The sequence below is a fragment of the Dipteris shenzhenensis genome, chromosome 22 (genome assembly GCF_047967505.1).
Source record: "Dipteris shenzhenensis isolate YYH24624 ecotype China chromosome 22, Dip_SZ_1.0, whole genome shotgun sequence".
Classification (NCBI taxonomy): domain Eukaryota; kingdom Viridiplantae; phylum Streptophyta; class Polypodiopsida; order Gleicheniales; family Dipteridaceae; genus Dipteris; species Dipteris shenzhenensis.
The window spans coordinates 7128919-7136355 of NC_141617.1; the positions used below are offsets into that span (position 1 = coordinate 7128919).

General features: G+C 45.3%; 1 pseudogene; it reads right to left on the bottom strand.

Annotated features, from left to right (window-relative positions):
* Positions 1 to 4621: 4621 nt before the first annotated feature.
* Positions 4622 to 6578, bottom strand: LOC147887670 (uncharacterized; annotated as a pseudogene).
* Positions 6579 to 7437: the final 859 nt, after the last annotated feature.

The following is a 7437-nucleotide window of genomic DNA, read 5'->3' on the forward strand; positions in this document are numbered from 1 at the left end:
GCTGGTAATACTCCTAGTCTCACCTTCCATTCTTGTTCCTTCACACATGCATTCACCTTCATGCTCTCGCCAACTTCATGAGGCAAGTGTTAAGCCAGGCAATCTCCAATTCTCTAGGACAAGATAAACAGGTACAAACACCACTGGTGCCTCTCCAAATCCTGTCAAAGAAACCCTGAATCGGAGGCAAAATCCACAACCAAAGAACTGTCAAAAGCCCCGGTTCAGAGGTTAAACAAAATAAAAAATTATTAAAAAAGTTTTTTTTCTGGCCTGACCAGATCTGGCCGACCAAATTGACCTGGTCGGTCAAATCTGACCAGGTCGGTCAACCTGTTGGTTGACCGACTTAAAGCCCCTTCCTATTTAAAGGGGGGGGGGGGCTAGGTATTTAACACATTCTCTCTTCCAGCTCCAGAGGTTCCTGCACACCCTGAGCCACTTCTGCCTCCTGGCTGCCTCCTCTGCTGCCTCAACTTCTGCCTCCTGGCTGCCTCCTCTGCTGTCCTCCTTTCTGCTCCAGATTTGCCCTCTTTTCTGCCCCAGATCTGCCCCTCCTTTCTGCTCCAGATCTGTCCTCCTTTCTGCTCCAGATCTGTTCCCCTTTCAGCTCCAGATCTGCCCTCTTTTCTGCTCCAGAACAACCTTCCTTTCTGCTTCAGTTCTGCCCTCCTTTCTGCATCAGATCTGCTCCAGATCTGCCTTCTTTTAGCTTCAGATATGTCCCAACTTCTGCTCCAAGATCTGCCCTCAACTTCTGCTCCAGATCTACCTCCAACTTCCGCTCCAGATTATGTTCTTTCTATTCCAAATCTGCAGCAACCCCTGCATCAGTTTGCTGTCTCAAATTTGGTTCAGTTCCAACTTGTGGAGCTAGTGCAGAAGTCCACTACAGTTGTCAGGACTGACGTTTGTTTCCTCCAGAGCTTCTCTCATATCTTCACTTGTACTGAGTTCCGTTTGTGATATATATATCTTCTTCAGCCATTGATTGTCTTCAGTATTGTTTTATTTGTCTCCAAGTATTTTCTTTATATGGTATCAGAGCCAGGTGTGCCAATCAACACCTGAGCCTTGATCTGGAAAGCTTGGAAGATAAGTCATCACCTGAAGATGTCTTCTCCCTCTTCCCCGAAGCGATCTCAGCCTGAATCAACCTCTATTCAACCATCACCTTCAACATATATCGAGAGAGAGTCTGCTAGGATTGAAGGTGATGAATACCTCTCCAAACTCTTTAAAGAATTTGCTGAATTCTAGAAATGGAAGGAACTTGAAGCAGGCACCCGCACACCTCGTGCCTCTACCTCTCCACGGTTCTCTCCAATACGTCAACAAGGACCTCTATTCAACTCGGAAGAAGCTGAGCAACATCTCAAGTTCGGTGCCAACGAAGAACAAGTATCCCTTGACGAAAGAGGACAGGCCGGCATGAGAACATTGGATTATTCGACAATGCCTATTCCACAAGAATCAGTGCAAGGTATGATGCCCTATTCCCTTAGTGCAACTCCTTCTGTTATGCAAGGCATAGGAACAAGTAATCATGAGGACACAGATCCATACATGCATGTGAACACTCGCAGACGAGAAAGGAGAAATGCGTCTGACAATGAGTTTGCTTTCGGTTCACATTCCTCCCTCCCTCCCATCCCTCTCATCTCTTCCGCTGCCATCTTTCCTCCAGTGGTTTCTCATCCTCCTCCTCCCATGCCACTGGATTCCTATAGTTTATTTCCCTCTATCTCTCCCGCTGCCTCTTTTTCACCTCTCATGTCTTATCCCGCCTCTCATATTCATCCCTCCCCCTCAGGACCTTTTCCAAATTCTTTTATTCCTCTGGTGATGCCACCTCTCCCTTCTTCTCACTCTGCTACTATTCCAAATTCTCTTCTACCTCCACCGGTTGCTTCTCCCTATCATTCTATTTCTTCCCCTCACCCTGTCTCTACAACAGCCAAACATGCTTTCACTGATATGACTCGTTTTAACGGGTCTAATTATACCACATGGTCAAATCTTATGCGCCATGTGCTTGATTCTCAAGACCTATGGGAACTCGTTCAAGGTACCGAATCGCCACCTGATCCTCATGTTTATCCTCCTCAGGTAGTTCGTTCATGGCGACATCGTAATGCCACTGCCATTGTTGAAATTATGCAAGGTCTTTTACCTGAATTTCACTCTCAATTACAGCATTTTGATCTTGCCTCTGAGCGATGGGCACATCTCACTGACCGCTATGCAGCTCGAGATCGTACTCGTCGCATCAATCTTGACCATGATCTCCAACAATTCCAGATTCTTGCTAACGATGATCTCAAGGTTAAACTAGCAGATTACCGGCGGTTAGTTGCTGAATTTGCCACAACTGGTCCTCCCAAATCCGAGGATGACCAAGTTACTTTCTTTTTAAATAAACTTCCGCCTAAGTATTTCAGTTTTATGCAACAAATCATTTCTCAACCTTCTCTTCCTACTTTTTACGAGTTTGAATGTCAACTTTTGCGTTATGCTCGTCTTTACTCTCAGGTCCACCAAAAACATAGCATTCCTGCTTCACAGGGGGCTCTTCTCTCCGGGATTCCAAAAGATCAACCTAGCTCCGGAAAGCCCTCTCCTACTCCTAACCCCTCTAGTAGTAAACCCGCCTGGCACTCTCTTCCCAAAAAGAATAGGTTTTGTCAGCATTGCCAGAGAGTTGGGCATATTGACGATGAATGTCGCTCCAAAGCCAAAGGCCTTCTTCCTCAGCCTCCCACCATGACTCCTCAACCACCCCGTTGGACTCCTCAGCTCCCTACCACGACTCCTCAACCACCCCGTTGGACTCCACAGCCCCCTACCACGACTCCTCAGCCACCTCGTTGGCGTCCTAGGGGTGGTCCTCCTCCGCCTCCTTCGAACACTGGTCTCTGGAGACCCCAGGGCCATGTCACTAATCACTTCACTCCATCTCCTCCCTTTATAACTCCTGAAGGTCTGTCTGACTGGTCCACCGGAGATTCTCTAGACTTCACTTCTCAAGCCTTGATCCATATCACCGAGCTTGACTCCTCCTCTCCCTTATCTGGGTCAGCTTTTCATACTCTTCCATGTGGCTCTAAATCTTCTTGGATTGTGGATAGTAGAGCCACTCATCATATGACCCCTCATCCTGATCTCTTCATTTCTCGCCAACCGGCAACAGGGGGAGTTCGTTGTGGCAATAACTCTGTTGCTACTATTCATGGTGTTGGTTCAATAACTTTTGATACTGACAAAGGTCCCAATCTTGCTCAATTGGATCAAGTGTTTTATGTCCCCCAATTAGGGGTCAATCTTCTTTCTGTTCATCAACTTTGCCTCCTTGGTCGCACAGTGCTATTTACAAAGATGCATGTTGACATCATAGATGAGTCCTCGGGACTCCTTCTAGCTCGAGGTGATGCTCAACCTAATGGTCTGTACTTTATAAATCAATTTCTTGCGACTCCCTCCCATTGCGGTTCTGAGTTTCATCGGCTTTACGGTAATGCTACCCTAAAAGATCCAACTGACACAGAACGATTATGGCATTATCGTCTGGGACATTTGTCTTATGACTCTTTATATGAAATGTCTCGGGATCATCTAGTTGATGGCCTACCTAAATTATCGCGAGCTAAAGATATTTGTCATCCCTGTCAATTAGGTAAACAAAGCCGAACTCTTTTTCCTTCTCATTCCACTTCTCGAGCCAGTGAGATTTTGCGTCTAATTCACCTCGATATTAGTGGCCAATCTCCTGTTCCTTCCCTCAATGGTTCACATTATTTCTTCTTAATCGTGGATGATTACTCTCGCTATCAATGGGTGTTTTTCATGAAAGAGAAATCCGACACTTTTTCTTTCTTTGCTACTTGGGCTCGCTTGGTTATGAACCAAACAGGAAAGTCTATTGGGATTGCTCGTAGTGAATGGTGGTGAATTCATTTCCCATGAATTCACTCAATTCCTTCAAGAGCATGGTATCCAACGCCATCTTACATCTCCAAATTCGCCTTCCCAAAATGCTCCAGATTTGCCCTCTTTTCTGCCCCAGATCCGCCCCTCCTTTCTGCTCCAGATCTGTCCTCCTTTCTGCTCCAGATCTGTCCCCCTTTCAGCTCCAGATCTGCCCTCTTTTCTGCTCCAGAACAGCCTTCCTTTCTGCTTCAGTTCTGCCCTCCTTTCTGCATCAGATCTGCTCCAATTTCTGCTCCAGATCTGCCTTCTTTTAGCTTCAGATCTGTCCCAACTTCTGCTCCAAGATCTGCCCTCAACTTCTGCTCCAGATCTACCTCCAACTTCCGCTCCAGATTATGTTCTTTCTATTCCAAATCTGCAGCAACCCCTGCATCAGTTTGCTGTCTCAGATTTGGTTCAGTTCCAACTTGTGGAGCTAGTGCAGAAGTCCACTACAGTTGTCAGGACTGACGTTTGTTTCCTCCAGAGCTTCTCTCATATCTTCACTTGTACTGAGTTCCGTTTGTGATATATATATCTTCTTCAGCCATTGATTGTCTTCAGTATTGTTTTATTTGTCTCCAAGTATTTTCTTTATAGCAAGATCCTCCACACAGAATGAACTACGGGAGGCTACTCATACTACACACAAGAGTTCCACATGTCCGGAAACAACAAGGCAAGCGGCACTTGAGTCCTATCACATTCCTCAGGTCAAACAGAATCGATGCGCACAACATATTGCTCAAACTTGGAAAGCACATTCAAAGCTTTCGCATTCCAAATTTTCTTAGGGCGCCTCCGGGCAGCCTTGCTCGAATCCTTGGCAGCAGCTTTGTCGGTGGCCTTAACACTGTCCTGGTCAACACCCTTGATGGTGTTATCCTCGTCAACCGCCGCATCCTTCTCAGACACACCAATGTATTTCTGGTATCCTGTCTTCTTGAAAAGGTCAGGGGGCAGGCAAAACCATAGCCTATATTTTGACAGCTTCAACTGTTGGTCAATCTTAATTAAACCATTACCATTACATCCATGTCTCCCTGACGCTCTCTTGAACACTTTGAATGATAATGTCTTCCCCCATAAAAGCATCAGCAACTGGGAAATTTTTGGCCTCAGGTTTCACATAAATTCCCGGTGCAACTTTCTGTTTTGACTCACCTATGTTTTCCAGTTTCACCTCAACATGTGGTTCAATGGTGACTGTTTCGACTGGCCCACAACCTGTTGCATCCACTCTCTTCACTTGTAGCTGGCTGCCACGAAGCATTATGCGATAAACCAACACCTCCAAGCAATTATCCCATACAGTTGCAACAGCCGGATCATAAACAGTCGCTTTAAGGAGTCCCTTGAGTCTAACATCTGATGCTAGTTGAACTTGCTCCATGATCACATCCTTCACCTTCGAAGATGCAAAGTCAAAAAGTGGATGTTCATAATCTGGCTTACTGCCTACCTTGTTGCAAAAAATGTGGACGACCCGATCGCTTACATCTGTGACAAAACCACCAGCTAATACCTGCATCGCCTGGTCAACATCCACAGCCAGATTTAACCGCTTTATGCCTTCTTTAGCTTTCTTTTTGGGCAGCACATATCGTGCAATCCAACCTAAACTGCGATGAGAGCCGATCTCTTGTCATTAATATCCATTTCCGGATAGTCCTCTCTGTATGGCTCAAAGTCAACTAAATATTGTTTAATCTCCTCCTCACTCCACACAGGCAAGTACAACTGGCAGGTTTCACCATGTTTCCCGAACTCTTCGTAGTCCATAGGCTTAGTAGAGCATGCCTGAAGTATGTGGCACTGATAAGAAAGACGGTAGCGCTGCTCACCCTCTATAAACAACCAGTTAGTCCGGACAGCTAAAACAGCCTGAACAAGGGGATCCGACTCCTCATGAGAGCCGCTGGTTGCTGGGTTGCGGTTCTCACTAAAATCCAGAATGTAAAAGAGGTTGGATGTTCGGGTCAGCAGCTTGTAACCCCCTCTGGCCGCTAGCTTAATCATCCAAATTATTGAAAACCAGGATTTGCCGATGCCTGCTGTCCCAAGCACGATGAACCTAGTGTATCCACGCTTCAGACCAGCCTTAATCAAGCCCTGCAGATCATCATATGCCTTGCGGTTCTATATCAGAATGGGGTACGTACTTCTATCGCCAAATGGATCAGCACCCGCCTTCCAAAACTTCAAATCACTAGTTCTGTCTGCCGCTGGTGCAGAAGCAACATAAGCTCTCAAATTAGCCAGAGGAGAATCGTCACCATGATCCTGCGTCAATCCTTCTACGAGAACAGAAATCTGCTTCGCATGAATGCCAGGTGCTGTCTTGGGCAAAATGTGCATGCTCCCCGGAGAAGAACTGCTGGAAGGCAATGGAGACCAGGAGGATGAGATAAGCTGCCGTTCCGAGGTGGCCAAGCGGCTGATCACTGACCCTGGCGGTTGCATGGTGCCTGTGAAAGCCACAGAAAACATAAAACCCTAGCTCCAACACACGGGAACGTAGGAACTCACAACCTTCAACGATAGACATTTTGAAGAAGACGGGCTAGAAATGAAATTCCTTTATTCGTTGTTGAGAACGACACGTGTCGTGCATCTCCTGGTTTACACGTGTCTTCCACGTGTGCCTTCGAATGTGGTTCCTGATTTTTGGCCCTGCAAGGGTCCTAAGCAGCCCGCATATTTGAAGGGTGCCATAGCCTTTCATTTTGAAGGGTAAAATCTTTCAAGCACTTCTTGAAAGAAGCGTGAAAAAATACTTTTCCCTTCTTTTGAAACTCAAATTTTTTTTCACACTTCCTTCTTTGAAGGACAAAAAGAGAACTACTTTTCTTTTGCATGGTAATATGTTTATCACCCTTCATAACATTAAACTAAAATGTCTAAAAAATCACCATCATGTGAAAATAAGTCCAACAGTGAACTAATAAATTTCAACATTAAACAAATGAGTCCAAAAAATCACCATCATGTGAAAATAATTACATCATGTATATAAAAAGTTTGATGTACAAAGAGTCTGATGTACAAAATTGGTTATAATATAAACAAAAGGTCATATCAAGACCATACAAAAGTGCTATACTAGGTTGCAATAAAGGCATTCCTTTCTTCATGGTGCCTCAGCTAGAACTTGGGGACGTCTTGCCTTCGTATCTTTCCAAACATCAAAGATTAAGTTCCAATCCACTTCTTGTACCTGCTGAGGAGTTGAAAGTGAAACAAACATCAACATATCCAAAGTCTTTAATGACAAACAAGACCGATCATTACTTTTAATTCTGTTTTGCTTGGAGAAACCTCTCTCACAGCAAGCAGAGCTTGCTAGTAATACCACCACAATCTGCCATAACTTTCTGAGTGCAGGAAACATTTGTGACCACTCAATTTCTGAGCTACATTGCTCCCATGCATCCAACAAGCCCTTTGAAGGATATGCCTCAGCAATACTAA